This window comes from Pogoniulus pusillus, chromosome 17 (genome assembly GCF_015220805.1).
Source record: "Pogoniulus pusillus isolate bPogPus1 chromosome 17, bPogPus1.pri, whole genome shotgun sequence".
NCBI lineage: Eukaryota > Metazoa > Chordata > Aves > Piciformes > Lybiidae > Pogoniulus > Pogoniulus pusillus.
In genome coordinates, this window is record NC_087280.1 from 4,946,285 (window position 1) to 4,966,345 (window position 20,061).

The window sequence follows — 20,061 nt, forward strand, 5'->3', positions numbered from 1 at the left end:
CCCTGGAAGTCGAGGGGAGATGCCCACTCAATGCCAGACCCGGATGGAGAGGGAATCAAACTGAACTACAAAGTTCAAGCAAAGAGTACTCTTTCCAGACAACTGCTTCTAGTAATTTAAATCATATCCATCTTCCTGTTCAGTATCTTGGGAAAACCAGATGCATTTCCAGTACGGGATTAAAGGTTCTTGATCATTTCACTCTACTTTAAAATCTACAACATTGTTTATACGCTGAAAAAGCATTTTAAAATATTATCTTTCTTTCTTTTTTTTTTTTCATCCCTGAGATTCTTGAGCTCTGTGGTAAAGGGTTGGACTCGATGATCTATGAGGTCTCTTCCAACTTTGGTGATACTGTGATACTGTGATTCTTTTAGCCTTAATCTGTTCACCAGAATTTGCTTTGGCTCAATCTTATGCAGACCAGGGAATTAATTTTGTATGACAGGCACATGGTGCTGAGGTGAAGTTGTACCATCTGAGTGCAGCACAAGACACAGCTTCCAGAGCAGATCCACTGGCAATGCGTTACAACTCAATGTAAAAGGGAAATATGTTCACATCAACGTTCCAAAGCTGATCTATTCTATTTGATCAAATGGCCACGTTTCCATGGGGGGAAATCTCAGTTTGGAGAAACAGGAACACTCCATAATTAGCCCTGACTACTTCTTCCTTTTAATACTCCATTTATTTCACTTTTTCCCAATTTAGCTAGGAATCCTGCAAACCATTCAAATTTGTCCTAATCTGTCCTTCTCGTATATGCTAATATATTCAATGCTCAAAAGAAGAAGAGCTTTTCATGAAAGTTATACATTATCTGTTCAAACAAGTTCTTCAACATCATCTGCTTCAGCTACTCACTCAAAATGCAGTGGCACCACTTCTTCTTCTGGGCTGTTTCTCCATTACAGAGATCTAAATAGCTTCACTGTTAGTCATAGCCCAGGCTCTTGTACTCACTGTCACTAGGTCATGCACACTGACACTGGGGGATACAGATTAAAGGATGCCCAGCTCCATGGTGGAACAGGTCCAACAACCACTGGAAGCTCCCTTCTCTGCATTGGCTGCATTGGATCATTCTGAACTTGCCTGACACTTTGGGATGGTGATTCCTGGCTGCATGTCCTGTAGTGACATGGTTCTCCTGGGAACTAGGCAGAGCAACTTATCTCCAGCAGTAGATTAAATTACAAGAAAGGCAGTGTTACAGACTATGTTTTCCTCTGTACATCAGATGTTGGCTCTGGTACCTGAGTTTCTGTCATACTCACAACCAAGCCAAATGCTTGGCAGATTGCTTTTCACATTTGTTTGACATTAACCTTTTACATTACTGGTTTAGCTGTCAATTGACTGCTGCTTCTTTTGCAGAATGTGGTAAGAAAAGTTTGCAAAACACCCTGCTGATGACCTAACTACACACCATTTCAAATGCTTTTTGGCAGTACTACCTTACATAAACTCTCTTGTAAGGCATGTGTATTTATAGCACAGGGCCCCTAATGACAGAGGTGAGCTGGGGACTCAGGTTGAAGACTTTTCAATCATGCACTAGCAAACAGTTAACAGTGAACTTCTCTGAACACACAAAGCAGGTAGTTAGTGGGGGAAAAAACAAACCACATGATCAGCTGTGAGCTGCAGAGGAAGAAAAGGAGCAAGAAGAAGACTGAAAACAGTCTCCAGGTACATTCTTTGGGGAGGTTCAAAACAATATAAGCAGGCATCTAAGCATTGTTGAAACATGGGTTCAGAGTCTCTCAGTCTCTCAGAACCTGTGGTTCTCCTTGGTCAGTTCTTAGCCATGAGCCTTCCCCATCCCAGCTCTGATTTTGCTGCTAGTGGTTAACATTAATACTTCATAGATACAATGTGAGGGCCACCAGCCATCTCCCATGCCAATCTCTCTTGGCACTCTCTCCAATAAACCTTGAAAGCATTTTAAGACAAGGGTGGAAGACAATCCTGCATAGCTTCAGCTGTGGGGCTTTTGTATTGTCTGCAGAGAAAAGCCATCTGAGACAGAGTTTGATGGTTTGCAAGCCTCACTAAAGCATGCATCATGCCTGAGTGAGACAGCTGGCTGTGACTCCATGAATTCTTGCTCTTTGACGGCTCCCCTCCTGTACGTCATTTCGAGAAACAGTTGGCTGGGGGCAGCTATTTGTCAAGGGGAACAAACACAGAGGCATCTGAACAATATCTGCCCCTAGGAAGTTCTGAAAAACAGAAGCACAAATGCACCCTTCAGCAAAGCAAACACAAGTTCCAGGAACCTGAGAACTGATTCAAGATATTGATGCTGCAGTGAAAATTCTCCAGTATAGCTGATAATTTCCTCAGTTTGAGTGTGAAACAACTCCTTTTCCTAACACAGAAGAGACTTTCACTCCACCTATTCCTTGTGCAGCATCTCTTGGCCACAAGAGTGCATCCTTGCAGTTTGCACTGGGTGCCTTCTCTACTGCAGTCTCAAGGTAACAATACCTTCAACTCAGAGTTGGTTTATACCAACTGCCTTCACTTCTTTGCAAATGCTTAGTTTGATAAAAACCCTGTAGACAGGACACTTCAGGATGTGGTTTAGTGAGCATGGTGATGCTGGGTTGGTGGTTGCATTTGATCTTAGTGGTAGGTCCTTTCCAACCTTAATGATCCTGCTTCTACATCAGATCTGGTTTATAGCATACCAGATCAATGGGATGGAAGTTCCACCTAAGCATAAGGAAAAACTTATTTCCTCTGAGTGTGCTGGAGCCCTGGAGCAGGCTGGCCAGAGAGGTTGTGGCGTCTCTTTCTCTGGAGAATTTCAAAGCCCAACTGGATGTGATGCTGGACAACCTGCACTTGGCAAACCTCCTTTAGCAGAGGGTTTGGACTAAACGAGCCCTGGAGCTCCTTTCCAACACCTACCATTCTTAGATTCTGGGATATTGTAGTTCCTTCTGGCCAGCTTTCTTGGGTTTCCTTATGGCAGCACCCTTTTCCCCATTATGTTAACAATGAAGGAAAAAACATCTAGTAGTTTTTTTCTCACAATTCCTTACCAAGTGCTGGCTGTGTCTCAGAACCATAAAGAAGTTATTTTGTAACCTTTTTTCTCAGCAGACAATCTCAAAGAGTACTCAAGGGGTAGAAACATCGGTGAAGATAACTAAATAAATATCTCAAGCATACCCTGGTATTATGCAAACCCTCAGAAAGCCAAGACTTTGAGCCTTGTGTGTAAAGGGGGCAAAGGAAAAGCTGATGGAACTAGAAACCCCTCGAGTTCTTCTTTCTGAAAGAAGCCATTCCATCTTTCTGTGGATTTTGCCTTTTCCCAGGCTTTGCTTGTTCACTCCTGCTCCTGTCCTGCATAGATGGTATGGAGTTTGGAAATTAAAGAGAATGATGATCTGAATGCTTCATACTTTGGTCAATGAATATTCTTGCTTAGAGCCTATCAATGAATAAGAGCAGTGTGGTTGATTCACAGACAGGCTATTTCATTGCCACAGGCATCTTCCTGGAACTTTAATGCTGCTTTCCCAGAAAGCACTCCCTCTGGAAACGATCACAGAATCAGAATCTGAACCTCAAGTTTCACTTGGCTCAACCTTTCTTGGTAAAGCACCATCCAGACAAAAGGGCAAGGCATTGTACAGAGCTGAATCTTAAGTGTCCCATGTTGGGGAATCCACCACCTCCTTGAGGAGCTTATTACAATTGCTGATTGTTCTCATTGTGAAAAAATTCCTCTTCTATCCAACTGGAATCACCTTAGGATGAGCCATTATTTCCCATCTTTTCCATGAGTCCTTGCAAAAAGGGAGTCTCCATCTTTGTAGCCACCCTTGAAACATGGTGATAAGATCTCCCCTAAGCCTTCTTTTCTCAAGACTGAACAATTATCTAAACCTTCCCTCATACAATAAGCTCCCTAGTCCTTGAATCATCTTCTCCAGGTCCCTTCCAGCCTGTCCACATCTTTTTTCATATAGCAGGGAACAAAACTGAACACAGTTTCCCTGTACTTTGCAGAAGAAGATGCATCAAGGCTGGTATTTCCACCATTTCTCAGCTGGCCCTACCCTTCAAAGAAGCCAGCTCTGCAGATTCTACACTTAGTCCTGATAACTTTCCATGGCTGACAAATGCTTGCACTGTTTTGACTTATAGACTCACTTCATTGTTAAACTGTTTGTAACACCAGACCACCTGATGCTTTGGAAGACTCTTTGGCCTAGAAGATCTGCCAGAGGCAGGATCCAGACAGCTGGTTCACTTCACAATTTTGTCACAGCCCTTGCGTGGGGGACCTTACAACAGTCACAAGAGGTCAAGCAAGTCAAGCAGCCTACTGGTGCCTCCAGTTCATTTTCATCTCTCATCTGTGTCATTTCTCTAGACTGCCAGCTCTGCAGAACAAGGGCTTCTTTTTACAAGAAATACAGTGAAGATCACAGGTGTGGATTTAGACACAACTGCAGCACAACAGAAAAGAGCTAAGCAGTGCTGACCATCCCCAGAACTAGGCTGGTGAAGTCCTGTCAAAAGGACATGACAAGAGCAGAACTCATAGCAAGTAAGATTGTGAATGTCTACAAGCAAATGGAAGTGCTCATTACAGTCATTAAATTCACTTAGGAAGCAGACAACCAACCTATGACACACTGTTGTGGATAAAGGACAGACAGTGCAATCACTGAAGCAATCTAACCAGTAAATACTGATGGCTGATCTTGGGAACAATTCAGTTTCCCAATGACCTCATGGGATTTTTGTTTTCAACTTCTTAAAAATGAATGAAGAAAATTGTCTTTCTGAAGAAAAGAGGATTAGACAAGGAGATAACTTATCAATGCCTTGGATCAAGCAGACATATGTCAGAGAAAAAGACTTACTGTGATGGAGGGTGGTTATAAATCTGGAGCAGTTTCTGGGATGAGAAAATAGAGGCAGGATGTTGGTGTGAAGTGGTGGCATTCCTAAAAGCAAGCAGACAATCAATAGTTGCTGGATAAAAAAAGAAAATAGGGCAACAGAGAACAGCATTTTGAAAAAAAAAAAAAATACCACTTCACACAGGCTGCAGGGGCCAATACTGGGAAACATCAGCAAGAGTCTGACCCCAAATCTGATAGACAACTACGCCCCAAATCTCACACAAGCAGCTGATTAGCCACAGTCCTGGACAGGTGGGGACTACTCACCAGAAAAGAAAGCTAGAGTGGCCCAGTGCTGGAGAAAACAGTAAGGCAGCAAGCCCCAGGCAGGCAGCAAGCCTTTGGACATTTCAGGTCAGCTGGTAGGTTCTCTGTCAGTAAAGCAGACAAAACAGCCAGTGGAGGATGATGAGGTACTTAAGTTTAGAGTAGTCCAGTTATCAAAAGGAGGATTTAGTGCATGTTAAGACACAGCTGCTGCAGCTGTACCTGCCCATTACTAGGTGTGGACTTTTAGGAAATTTTTTCGACTTCAAAAGCTTTCTGCCAAGGCCTCAGAGACTCTTCCACCATGGGCTAAGTGCAGCCCTAAGATGTTCAGGCAACATCTCTGCAACAAGGTGTGTGGTATATGACATTATTTTCTCCTGAACATTTTTTTTCTTGCTTGGGCTCATTCAGTCCTTGTTCCTCTTCCTTCTCTGTTTCTCAGCTCTCTTTTCTCATGTCCTGTCCCACCATTTCCTCTACAGTCTTAGCAATGGTACTAGTGCAAAAAAGGAGCTACATGATGCAGTACATTAATCAACAGATGTCAATGACTTACATACCCAATTGCAAAGTTACTTCTGAACAACTTCTGGTTTCATGTTTGAATAAGCACTCTTAAAATGGAGAAGCAAATTTACAAAAACACTGAAGCTGATCCCTTTGTTTTAGAGAAAATGTCATGATCACAAACACAAAGCAGCAAATTAATGTTCTGCCAGCATATTATCAGGCACTTCTTACCATCTCCTACTCACCAGTGATCATGGTGACCAAACGCAGTTCCTCAGCCCTTGTGGGAGGGAGGCTTGAGTGAGATTTTAATGGAAGTACCAGCCATCGAGTCACACAACGATGGAGATGAGCAGAATTGGTTCTAAATGTCAGTGCTGGGGAGAAAACCAAGCAGTTAATTTTTGACTGGTCTGGGCCTAGTCAGATGGACAGAATGAAGGGATAAAGCATCTGATATTTGTCATTGCCACTACTGATCCCCACATAGCAGCTGGGTATCTCAATGCATGATTCCCTTGACAGAAGGCCTCTGATCCAGCCTCTCCTGGGCTTCTGTGCATGGGTAAATCTGTTCATGCTGTCACCTTCCTGCTTCCCTGGTTTTCCAGAGAACTACAGAAGACAAATAACTCATTTGCCATTAACAGAAGGGCAGAATTTCTCCTCCTTGTCCAGGCTACCTCTACCAGTAGTTGCTACTGGTATCTTTTATAACCAGGTGGATATGAAATGCAAGGCAGCAGCAGGAGCTCAAAACCTAGTTGGTTTTTCCTTGCCCAGTCCTTCCCTGGACCCAAGAGCAGGTGGTTAAAACAGACAGCAAGCAATGAGTCATACCACTAACAGCAGAAGAATTGTATTCATTATTTACCAGTCTCTGGTCCCTGTGCTGCCTGGAGGCAGCCTACACCTCCTATCAATCATTTAACACGTTCCAGGTCAGTGCAGCTCCATACGGCTCACAGCACAGATGTTGTTCAGAGGAGTCTCTCAGTGCTCTTTTTGTGCAGCTTCCTCCTAAGACTTATATACCTTCCCCAGTCTCACCACTTCCTGGCATTGGTTCAGCCCATTTTCACTTTAAAAATTAACTAAGTGTTCAAAAAAGATGCCAGGCTGCCAGCACTCAAAACTGCAGCCTGATGTTTGCCCTCAGAGCAGGTGCTGCCCAAGCAACAGGAGATGATGTTGTGTGACACTGACCTGATGGTGTGTTTCAGCCCTCTAGAGAGGAGCAGTCTTTAGAGATCTCTTACATTTACCAATTAATTTCTCACCTTCTAGCTGAGAACACACAAGGTCCAGCCATAGAGCTAGTCTGGCCCTAGTATCCTGCCTCTCAGACACCAAACCAGATGCACAGGGAAGAAAGGAAGAGGAGAATTGCTAGCCCCAAGTCTACAGACTGCAGCCGAAAGACTTCCTGGTTTCAAGGTACTTAGTGGTAACTACATAGTGTATCTCTTCCACAAATCTGATCTTGGAAATCTTTGGCATCTGTAATCCCGTGTCAGTAATTCCACAGATTATCTACACGTCGCATAAATTCTCCTACTCTTTTCCCTGTTTTGAACCTCCCACATGTTGCCAGACCAAAGGAGTTACTGATTCTTGTCACCTCATCTGCCATTGGCCATGTGACTAAATACAGCACCTCTGCAACTCTGCTTTGCCTGGTACAGAACATGAACAAAAAACAAACAGGGTTCTCTACAAGGTGTTTAGATCTCACCAGATGAAGAGCTCTGCAACATGCATTGTTGCTCAGAAGCAGATGATGATTATAGCCTAAGTAAGAGACATCTTTTGCAACTTATTCAGGTGCAGTTACTTTTAAGCCAATGCATTCTTCATGATTACACAGGAGACAGACTGGCAAATAGACTACATGAAGTAATCAGTCGCAGTAACTCTGCTCTTAATGTAACATGACAGCTCTTCACTCAGTGAATCTGCAGTAGGAGCCCTAGTATTTAGGACTGTTAATTTTATTTTCCTTTTGAGCTTACATAGGAAGAGATCAAAGCTGAACAGTCCTCAGGCAAAAAGAACACAAGATCTATGACTATTTGTAGTATAAAAAACTCTGTGTGCCTCTGCTTTCCTCTGGGTGAGCTGGGAATGACATGGACCTAGCCAATGGAGGCCAGCTTGGGCAAAGTAAATCTCTCATGATTTCACCCAGCTTTAAGTTATAAATACCCAGAACAACGTCTTTGTTACAGCATTCATGAGAATACTAGTCAAGGAGTATAAAATAGAATATACTCACATTTAAGGCAGCTGTCAAACTGCTTCATGTGACAGTAACTTGTTAGTACCAGAAGTACTTTCCACATGCAGGCACCTTCTAGGAGCACCTAAATCAAGCTGCAGCTGTAGAGGAAAGGTGCATGTCACACCTCAATGCTCCATGCAAAAAGAAAAAATCCCACTGAGGGCTAGACCATCCTGGCTTGGTTTGTGACTGTTCAGTCAGGAGGAAGCAAAGAAACCTCAGTTGCTCTCTTTTTCCTTCCCCACAGTAAACCACTCCTACTCCTAGCAGTAGGAGCCAACATACCACATATTCTTCAATGCTGTTAACCAGGCCCTTTTTTTAAACAGGTGAACATCTTGAATATCCTAGCATGAGGAAAACACAGGAATACAGTTTACTGCAAGTCCCTGGAACTTTGGATTTAGACTGGTACCTCTAGCTAAATCTGAACACTTAGGTTCAAGTTTACACACAGGACAGAGACAAAGGAGGTGGCGTCAAAGCCAAATTACAGATGAAGTGAGGTATAAAAACTGGCTTAAAGACAGCAGTGAGTTTTTTTTACTCAGTGTTTTTTTAACATCACCTTGCTCCACAGGCAGAAATATCAGTTATGAGCCATGTTCTCCTGTCATGTAGAAAATACATAGATACATTTTGCAGAACTAAAAAGGAGGGAGATTAAGCAGAATGAACAAGAGCAATATACTAAAGTAACAAACAGAGGAATGCATGTCACTGCACTGTGCACCTTTGATGAATGCAAAACACAACACCCTGCCACTGAGCTGCATTGGCAGTTCGGTGACTGAGCTTTGTGCTACCTCCAGGAAAATCTGCTCTGCACTTTCATTCCACATCATTTCTTCAGGGCAACAGCAGAGTGACAACACTCATTAGCATCATCATACTCATTCACAGCTCTTTGCATGCACCTGCCTGCTCTCACAGGGCTGCCCTGAATCATAGAATCAACCAGGTTGGAAGAGACCTCCAAGATCATTCAGTCCAACCTAGCACCCAGACCTATCCAGTCAACTAGACCATGGCACCAAGTGCCTCATCCAGGCTTTGCTTGAACACCTCCAGGAACAGTGACTCCACCACCTCCCTGGGCAGCCCATTCCAATGCCAATCACTCTCTCTGGCAGCAATTTCCTCCTAACACCCAGCCTAGACCTCCCCTGGCACAGCTTGAGGCTGTGTCTCCTTCTTCTATTGCTGGTTGCCTGGGAGAAGAGACCAACTCCCACCTGGCTACAGCCTCCCTTCAAGTAGTTGTAGAGAGCAATGAGGTCACCCCTGAGCCTCCTCTTCTCCAGGCTAAATAATCCCAGCTCCCTCAGCCTACCCTTGTAGGGTTTGTGCCCCAGGCCTTTCATCAGCCTTGTCACCCTTCTCTGGACACCTTCCAGCACCTCAACATCTCTTGAATTGAGAAGCTCAGAACTAGACACAGTATTTAAGGTGTGGCCTGACCAGTGCTGAGTACAGGGGAAGAATAACCTCCACACTGTTCCTGACACAGGCCAGGATGCCATTGGCAGACAAATACATAGACGTTTCTGAGCTGGTGTGTTGCAATTAATAGTAGGCTAAGGATTATGAATATTAATTTATATGTGAATATTAATATTTTTTTAAATGAAGGCAATTCCTTGAGATTCTTTGGATTTTCAGGCAGTAAAAAGCAGTTGCACAAAGGATGTTTATAAACACAGAACTAAACAGTTTAAACAAGCAGAACTTGGGAAACAGAAAGGTGAAAACAGGAAAGATTCCAACTTATGGAGCCTTAGCACAGGTCCCTGAGTAAGTTTCCTGTACAAAGATGCTTCCAAAACTCACATCAATGATCCCGAGGTGAAATACAAAATATTCCAGGCAGAGGGAAGGAGAGAAGTGAGCTGCTGCTAAGCTGATAGTGCAAGCTGCAAACAGGTGGCAGCTGTGATTCCAAATTAACGAGCCGTGAATGGGATGCTGGTCCGGGGGAGGGTCAGTGCAGAAAGACTGTTTCTAAATCACCCCCCATTAAATACATCAGTCTGAAAATCAAACTGGCCAACAGGCACTAGCACCAGTGTTCTGGCCAATGAATTCAAAGCTTTGCGCCTCCTGTGAGCAGGCAGGCACAGGGAGGGGCAGCACAAGACACCTGACACGTAGTGCTAAGGCCTTATCCTCAAGGCTTTGCTGAGGCTAAACCCTCCACTGTCTGCTCATCTACCCACCTCCTGGACCAGCAACAGGGGGAGAAGAGCAAGGGTTAAACCAGCCTGGCAGCATTTACACCCTACCAGGACAGCTGGGCCCAGCAACCTCCCTTGCACTGTCAGCATTGGTTTCATGGGGTACATTTATCTTGCAGACCATGCTGTGGTGCAGTTTTCTCCACCAGCTGCCCACAGCAGTATGGAACACTATGTAAGCTGCACAATACCTAAGGAGCTCTGTGCTGCCACACTACAGTCCTACCACAATCCACAGGAGCATATTGAAAGTCTGTCTTGGGTTAGGCCTATGGGATAGATCTGTTTAGGCATCCAGGACACACTCCCCCCAAAGCTGGGAGACAACTAAACTGGACCATGAAGCCTGGGCCATACCCAGGGTGAACCTTTGCTTCTCAAGTGATTTTTGCAGCCCCTTTGGTTCATTATGAGTTGCTCTTCAAAAGCTGCCTCATTCAGTGCTGCTCCTGCTGGCTCCCCACATTGTCACCTTTTGGTTGATGTTCCCCTGAGGGAACCCCCTTTGTTTCCATGTCTTATTCAGGCATCTCCACTCTCTCCTGCAGTATAAACACATCTGTATCCACAGTCTCTAAGTGATCTTATGCACATATACTCCCACTCAGCTCCTCTAGAACTGTGCATGAAGTATACTCAGTAGATCTTTTAAATTGCATTTGATGTTTTGATACCTTCTGTGAGTTTGTAATTACATCAGTATGAGAATATTTGCTTGAATGATAGCTGAACTGGAACTTGTGAATCTCCATTTTCCAGGCTGCAGGCCTGTTAAAACCATGAGTAGTAGTACATTTATCTAATCACTGCAGGGCCCAACTCACTTTATGAGACTACTTAGGCATTCTAAAGAGCACTGCATTGAACAATGCACAGATGGCCTGCTTCATACAGCAAAGAAATCAGAACTTTCATACTTCATGACAGTAGTCAGAAATTCATTGAAGCATTGCAAGAGATAAGCTAGAACTGCTGACATTTGCAAGTGGTTACATGGTTCACTATCTAGTGCTGCTGGCATAAACTCAGATGGCCAGAAAAGTTTCTCTCTAGCTTCTTGGGTGGTTAGCACAGGATGCATTGCAGTGACAAAGGTTTTCAGGGTCAATCCTTTGCTGAAAGGTCCCAGTCACAAGTATCAACATACTACAGACCCCACTCATTGCCAGGGTCACTGCCACTTAGCAGCAATGGCAATTACAACTGTTGCACCTTTACAAGTGGAAGTCACAGGAGAGTAAAATAGTCTCTCAGGAGGAGAATGTTTATTTGCTATACATGGAAGAGGATCTCAAGGTGTGTGAATGTGCAGCCCAGACAGCCAACCATGTCCTGGGCTGCATCAAGAGAAGTGTGGCCAACAGGCCAAGGGAGGTGATTCTCCCCTTTGCTCTCATCAGACCCCACTTGGAGTACTGCGTGCAGTTCTGGAGTCCCCAACACAGGAAGGACATGGAACTGTTTGGGCAGGTCCAGAGGAGGACCATGAAGATGATCAGGGGGCTGGAGCAGCTCTGCTATGAGGACAGGCTACAAGAGTTGGAGCTCTTCAGCCTAGAGAGGAGAAGGCTTCGAGGAGACCAATGACCTTCCAGTATCTGAAGGGGACCTCCAGGAAGGCTGGGGAGGGACTATTTACAAGGTCTTGTAATGATAGGATAAGGAGTAATGGGTTTAAACTGGAAGAGGGCAGATTTAAACTAGGAAGAAGTACTTGACCGTGAGGGTGGTGAAACACTGGAACAGGTTGTCCAGGGAGGTTGTGTCTGCTTCCTCCCTGGAGGTGTTCAAGGCCAGGCTGGATGAGGTCTTGATTGACATGTTCTAGTGGGAAGTGTCCCTGCCTATGGCAGGGGGTCGGAACTCGATGATGCTTCCAACCTAAACCCTTCTATGATTCTAAGATAGCCAAGAGAAAGGAAACTATTTTCTTTTACTCCTCTCAAGAAAAGAGGCAGAAATCTCACTCCAATGCCTAAGTACCTTCCCTTTCCTAATTCTCACTCTTTCATTACATTTCCACTCAGAAATTTAAATAAAACTCACTTCTTTTAATAGCAGTTATGTATATTGTACATGTAACTAACACCACATGGAGGCAAAGATGCTGTCCCAATTGATTCCACTGGTTGTGATTCTGCAGGCAAGGAGCAGAAGAAAAGCAAGGTGTGATCTGAGAAACTTGAAGCTTTGATTTGGAAACTTTTACTTCTGAATCCTTTGACTGAGATGGATTCTGAAGTGTTCCCCAAATTGCTAATGATCAACCAGTCCTCTTTAGTCAGTTCTGAAATGCATAACTGGGTTATAAACACCACTTAAACAGCCACCTCTTCCTTTAATAGTTTTTGTGCAGTTCACAGTCAAGTTTTTCTTGTAACTCCAGAAACAAAGACCAGTTGAAAGCCTCACATTTAGACAGTGTTGCTGCTTGCTTTCTTGGGCCCATGGCAGGTCCTGGGGATAGTCTACTTCAAGGGACAGAGCAGAAGCATCCTTAATTTACAGATATTTAGGCTCAAGGGAAACAGCCAACTGTGTCTCCAGTTTCTCTCCTAGTGTTGGTCTCGACACAAAAAAGCAACAACAACAGCCATGTCACAGGCCCACTCAAAGAGCAAAAGGCCTCATTTCTCTTTGAGGTGCTGCCTCAAAGAAACTAAAAAACAAACACATGCATTCTCTTTACCAACCTTTAGCAGTCTTCATTCAATCAGCAGCAAACACAGAAGGAGCATCATAGAAGCAACACTGAGCAAAGAATTACACCCTTACTGTAGGAAGGTACAACACTGTATTAGCACACAAAGCCTTCTACAGTCCCCAAGATCCACACGTTAAAAAGCCCCCAAAGGAAATGAGTGAGAAGCACTCCTGCTCACAGCAGCAGTATAAGGCTTCCACCCAGCAACAAGGAAGAAATAACCAGAGGGAACTGCTCAGCTGAGTTTGTGTACCCAGGTGCCTACTCAGCTGTGCACCTTCTTGGCAACATGAGTAAGCACGTAGGGGTGAATGTTGGAAGATGACATGCCTTTATGCTCACTAAATTAAAGGTGCTTTCACTTAGTGCTTTAGCAACACTGGCACAGTACTAAGATGGAAAGGAAAGACAGAAATACCACAGGAATGCAGACCATAAAGCAGGGAAGCTGGGGAAAGAGGGACATGTACAGCCAAAGCAGTATCACAAGCTCTTGGGCCACTCATAGAAGTGACCAGGAGTGATATTAATATGTTAAGTCCAACGTCCAAACTCTATCTTCTAACCAGGTCCCAGACTGAAGTCTGAGTAAAGCTCAGAAACTGGCGTTTGGCCACATGACTCTGAACACAGCAGCGTTTGGGATCAGGGCGAGGTTATGAAGACAGATGAGAGGGTGCAAATGCAAAGGCAAACCTCTGTGCAACAGTACAGAAAATAGACAAACGAAGCATAAAGAATGCTCTGCCATCTCTTGCCAAGAAAACGGAACTTGTAACTCTACAGCTTGAAGATATGACATTCTGAAAGCTCTGCATTTAATGAGCAAAGTTTAGGATATTTGCTAGCTAGACTTCAGCATGCCTCAGGCCTGGGGCCAATACCACTGGAGTCAGAAGGAAGTAGTAGCAATTCCCTTACGAGTTTTAGGCACAAAAGAAATAGAAAGATTTAAGCCAAGACAGAAATATCACCTCTGTAGTCCTTGTCCCAGAGAGAAGAAACAATTCCTCTGGAAATCCTTGTAACTGCAGGAAAGTCAAATGACTCTGGAACTAAAGAAAGCATAATTTCTTTTCCACCTGAATAGCCTTCCAAAGACCAGAGAGCATTGGCAGTTGCTATTCTGAGCACCAGGAGCCAAAGTTGAGTAGATATGTGTAAGAGACAAAAAATGAAGACTTTACAGATGTAAGCACTGGACTCTTAAGGAGAAAGAATGCACATTTTTCATACAGAAATGGCTACAGGGAATGTCTGTTGATATTTTAAGTAAAGAATTGCTTGGCCTGGAACACAAACCCTAGGAGGAGAGGCTGAGGGAGCTGGGATTGTTTAGCCTGGAGAAGAGGAGGCTCAGGGCTCACCTCATTGCTGTCTACAACTACCTGAAAGGAGGCTGTAGCCAGGTGGGGGTTGGTCTATTCTCCCAGGCGATCAGCAATAGAACAAGGGGACACAGTCTCAAGCTGTGCCAGGGGAGGGCTAGGCTGGATGTTAGGAGGAAGTTCTTTCCAGAGAGAGTGAGGCAGTGGAGTCGCTATTCCTGGAGGTGTTCAAGCAAAGCCTGGATGAGGCACTTAGTGCCATGGTCTAGTTGACTGGATAGGGCTGGGTGATAGTTTGGGCTGGATGATCTTGGAGGTCTCTTCCAACCTGATTGATTCTATGATTCTATGCCTGTGAGTGAGAGTTCCTCACAGAAATGATGAATCTGAGAATGTATAAACTGAAGTAGAGACATAATCAACTTGTCATTAAATACAAAAGTAGGCTCCTATACTGCCAGAAAAAAACAACTTCTTTATCTGCACTTATGACAGGCACATTCAGCATTTGTATTCTAAAACCTGTATGTACTGCACTTGCCCATGTCACTGTAGTGGTCTGTAACCATTGCTGATTTCCTAACAACCCTTGTGTCTGTACTTACCTCCAACCCATCACCCTTGTACTTGCACTAAAAAACCCAGCTAGGGTCAATTCTGAATGGCTGATGAACATCAGATACATATCTGCCCCATGGGAAAATCTCTTTCATCAGATGTTAATGCTTGCTTGCCACTCTACAGCTTCAACCAAAAAGTAATTAAGATAAAATGAAACTCTATCATCATTAAATGCAGAATCTTGAAAGTTCATGAGTGCTCATAATTCCATTTGGATTTCTATTTAAGATTAGACTACTGTTCCACAAATCACAGTTTCTTTAAAGTGGCACTAAATTTTGTTTCCTAGTACTGTCTCAGTGATCTCGTGCTCTAAGTGCAAGAGACTACATTGCCAGAGAAAAACAACAGGGAAGGAACATTTTGAAACCCTCTTGATGACTCCATTATGCTTCTCCTTCTAAGAAAACTATTATAAAGCTCAAAACCAGTCAATTTGGGTCTTGCATGTCTACAAGCAAAGTCATTAGGATCCCATTACTACACGAGACTACAATGGAAAAACAACTTTAGTGCAACGCAGAGGAGATGCACTGATTGTCTTTTGGTATAAAATTGTAACGGCAACAGATGTGGCAGCTTCTTTTGTGGATGTAGGCACAAGGAAAATGGGACAGTTTCAACAAAGGAAGGAATTAAAGACTCTAATTTAAACTAACACTGTGTCACGGACAATAAAGCCTACCAACAAGTGAGTTAGGGACTTACCAACAAGTGAGTTAGGGACTTCTGCAGTTCATTATTTTTGGCCTGCCCACATATTACCACTTAAGTAAACACCTGAACAAAGCTGATCCCATTTGTGAGAGGTGAACATATAGCTTGTTATGAACAGTCTATGTCATGACATATCAGTCCAGATGGACAGGAGTGTGCCACAGAAATACCACAAGCACCAACAGGCAGAGCTTGCAGTCAGCAGTAAAAAGCACCACTACAAAAGGCTGCTCTGCAATACAACATTAACACCTACAGGGTTAGACCTCATTTCAACATGCTTTCTAAAGAGATATTTTGTTCTAAGCACATATCCAAATTCCAGTGGGTGGACACTTGGAGCAGACCCTGAGACAGGCAGAACAAATGCTGTACTTAAAATTACATCAATCTGAGAAGGCAAATAACATTTGGGTGATTTAACCAAGGAAAGATTGTTGTTGATGAAATGTTTTTCTTACCCCTTTTGCAATAACCCAATCAGTAATCTTTCCATTTCCTCTGTTCCACTGGACTGCAACAGCCAAATTTTTTTCCCTGATATACATCCTAGTTGTCCTTTTGCTTAACCTTCATCTTTTGACTAATCCTTGACATAATCTGTTCTCCTCTTCTGCACTAGTATCCTCTGAAACGATCATATGACTAAGCACACTCTGTACCTGCTGTTTATATATTGTGGATTGCATCCTTCCCAAAAAAAAAGCAATCTGTGGTAAGCTCTACCTAGCTCTACCTAGACACTGACGCTGCTGAAGGCAGGGTCAGATGTATACAGCTCAAAGCAAAATGAGTTTTTTTCTATCTTTTTGGTTTCAGTCCAACTTCCAAATGGCACAAAAGGACCTTCCACTGGCCCCAAATATAGCAGAGCTGGGACAGCTGCTACCTGAAATGCCTTAATGGGGCAGAGGTGGCAAGTACAAAACAGTGCTATAAAAGCAACAGTGACTCCATTGATCACAGACGAAGAGATCTGCTTGAAACAACAAATTCCCAGATAATCATCTTTTATCCAACCATAAAAACCAACTTATGCCCAGATCCAGCACCATCAATAATGATAAAGAACATTAGCAAAGGTCTGAAACGACAGCACCAGGAATGTTGCCAAGAAAATGCTTCATGCATTTTCAGGTAAAACATCTACAGCAGGTATGGTAATAGAAAACACAACTGAAGCTTGAGTGATTATTCCAGAATTATTATTTGCTTCTCCAATCTATTTCTAGAAGGAATTGCTATAAGAATATAATGTATATATATATATATATATATGCATGTGTGTGTGTATATATATATAAAAAAATAAGTAGTAATTTAGTAAGGTATGCAAGGATGAAGTCAGCTTCATATGAGTACACAGAAAGATGCTCCAAACAGATCACAGACTTAAATTACGTCATCAGGGCTTCCCAAGAAATCCCTTCAAAATTCTTTGGAAGGAAACAGGCATTTACATACCTGTGATTCTGTGACACACAAAAAGGGCACTGTGCTACCTCTGATGGAGCTGTAATAAGAATTAAACCAGTGGAGCCAGGACGAGACTTGTAGCCTTCTGTGTGAGAGAATTTCATTGTGTACCACACAAAGCACGTGTCTTTGTACAAGCCAGCTCTGTCACGGTGTGTAGCAGGCCACAGGTGCACTTTGAACCTCATGGATCTCTTGCCCAAAGCCTGGAAGGTCCCAGGCTTCGTGCATAGGTGTCTGTTGAGTTAACATGGAAGGCTAAACTGTGCACTGCCTGGCTGTCAAGGTTACTCAAGCACAGGATTTCTGATAAGGACTGCAAGTCATCACATCCAGTGCTATCTTCTAGACATCCCAGATAGTTTCAGACATGAGCTCAGAGCTTCCTGAACAGTCAAAACTCACACAGATAAACCCCATAATGGGATGTTTAAAATTGCAAATCATGTCATAGCTGAATGTTTTACTCAGGTGGTCATCTGTAATGCTCAAACCCAGTCCCAAATCATCAGTTACGAGCACCAAAGATCACAAATGTGCCCCACTCAGCTGCCAATATTTTCAGCTGGCACTGCACATCTTGAACACAATGCAGACAAAAATCTGTGGTATGGGAAGTGCTGACAGTGCAGGACAGCCAAAATAATAACATCTCTCAGCATTACAGCTCTAGTTATCTACAGAAAGCAGGGTATTGCTTTTCAAATGTTCATGCTCAGCATTAGATTCTGATTATTGGAACTCAGGCATGGAGTAAGTTAGGAAAATATCTTTTCAATGTAGAAATGCCTCCTTATAGTATGGAGCTGCATGGAGCAGCATGGATGGTTTGTAATTCTCTATAAGGCATCTTGTACTTAAGACCATTGCCCAGGCTAGACTGTGCTACACTTGCCATATCCTCATGCTCCACTTAGGTTCAAGGTCCCAGTCCTGCATGACTTACTCCCATGTTCATCCTTATCTCTATGAACAGTGAAGGCAAGTTCAACAGACCTTCTTGCATCTGAACCCCAGAACACACAAGAATCTTTGTGGGACTAAGAGAAAAGAAAGTGCATTCCCACACTCCCAAAATATGTACTGTTATAGGTAACCCATGTCTTCTTAAACTGATAATGGCCCAAGGCTACAGAAAAACAGATCAGGTGTGAATTATGCTTTCAATGTCACACAGCTGTCACTTTTCAGTGCATAACAAAAAGTCAAGCTGGGAATCCATGGAGATTTAGATACATATGGCTTGGCAGCCCCATTTTAAATTCCTGTTACCACATTAAACTAATTGACTTTGAAGAGGGAAAAATAGTTAGGAGAAAGAATTCACATAGTAGGAAAACACATAGCATTAATGAGCATTGCTATTTATTGCTCATACTCCTGCATGTCTATTTTTGATACACAAGCACTCTATTGTAGACTAGCTGGAAGGACTAAATGAAAGTGTGAGAATGAAAGCCTTTTTTAAAACTTCTATCAGAACATTCAGAATGGAAGTAAAGAAAAGGACAGCAACACAGATGAACAAAGAACAGGAAACAGAAGGATAATGGGAAGAGCAAAATGGGGACAAGGTAATTTTCTTAACCATTTAAGGAGACGTAGGTACAGTTCAAGTGCTTCGATGTTGCCCATTTTGAAATGAGAAAGGGACATAGAGACAAGAAAAAAATGAGTTGCAGGAGTTACCAGGATCATGGAAAAGCATGTCAGGACACGTTCAGCTGATGTGGCCACGGATTAGTCATACAAAAGTGCTGCCAGTGCTATTCCCCCCAATGGTTATGGCCAAAAGGAGAGTTTGATACAATGGAATGAGACTGTGGAAGAAAGAGCTGACAGAGACCATGCCTATCCTGTATGCACAGTGAGGCCAAGAGTGGTATTTTCGATAGGAGTGAGGTTGTCATCACTGCAGTTCAGACAAAGTAGAGAATCAGGTGGGAGGGAAAACACACACGCAAAAAAATTTCCACTGAAGCACAAGACTAGCAAGAGCCTCCTGACCCTTTTTTTTACCCAGCATAGAGCTTACGGAATAAACCAGGAAAGAGTACATTAGATGCCACTAACAGACCATAATAAATTATGTAGTAATTACCAGAACTAACAAAGGCACTTCCCCAGCACGGCAGGGGAAGACTGGATTCAGGATTTTCTTCTCTGTGTAACTGAATACATCTTTTCAAGTGAAGTCTGGCTGCAGATAGGCCATAACCATTGTGCTCTGCTTACACAATGTCTACAGTGACAATACAACAATGTGGAATAACTTCTGCAATGAAAATCTGCCCAGAGCAAGAAACTGCTAAACAGAAATGCTGAGGGAAAAGATGTACATGTTGCACTCTCATTTAGTAATACTGGACATGCAAACAATGACAACTGAATGAAGGAACTCAAAGAAGTGATAGAGTTTTCCCTGTCCTTCCCCAGTGACTCAAGAGCTGCAGAAATGGCATTTTCCATGAGACAGCTATCTAGTAGCTCCTTACTCTGAAGCATTTAAAAAGCAGTATTTCCTGGGACAATTCTATTTTGTAATGCCTACAACTGCTCTGCTACTCTTTCCCCTCTTCCGTGAGCAGCTGCCTGCCAGCTAACTGTTAGTAGCTGTTATCCAAGGCTTGCTGAAGTAAAAGACACTATAGAGAGTGTCCAGATCTTTCTCACAGACATGCAACACAGTTCCAGTGAATTAACTGCCCAGACTTGCATGGTGGGAACCAAGATCAGAAACACAATCCAACAAAGCTGCTGAGGCAGATGGGGCAACACCCAGAAGGGCCATAATGAAAACAAGAAGTCCCACTGCAAATGCACCAGCTGTGGGGACGTTCACTAACAAAACTCATCTGCAGGCAGTTGCCATGCCTTTGGCTTTAAAATGTCACCAGAAAAAGATAGTTGTTGCAGGGTGAATCCATGAGACCACATTTTGATCTCACTGTTTCTCTTCCTATCCAAGTGAAGTTCTGGA

At 43.3% G+C, this 20,061-nt stretch overlaps 1 long non-coding RNA gene across 2 annotated transcripts in view; it reads right to left on the bottom strand.

The window, feature by feature from the left end:
* The window catches only part of LOC135182695 (uncharacterized), a 56,012-nt gene that overhangs the window by 1,158 nt on the left and 34,793 nt on the right, over nucleotides 1–20,061 (bottom strand). The window contains exons 1-4 of one of the 2 annotated variants that reach the window (XR_010305271.1): nucleotides 7,996–8,088; nucleotides 5,966–6,097; nucleotides 5,208–5,311; nucleotides 4,899–4,982 (exon numbers count right to left, since the gene is read on the bottom strand). This is a non-coding gene — a long non-coding RNA (uncharacterized LOC135182695). Of the gene's footprint in view, nucleotides 1–4,898; nucleotides 4,983–5,207; nucleotides 5,312–5,965; nucleotides 6,098–7,995; nucleotides 8,089–20,061 lie in introns of those variants that run through there. The other variant, XR_010305270.1, reaches the window with a different exon arrangement.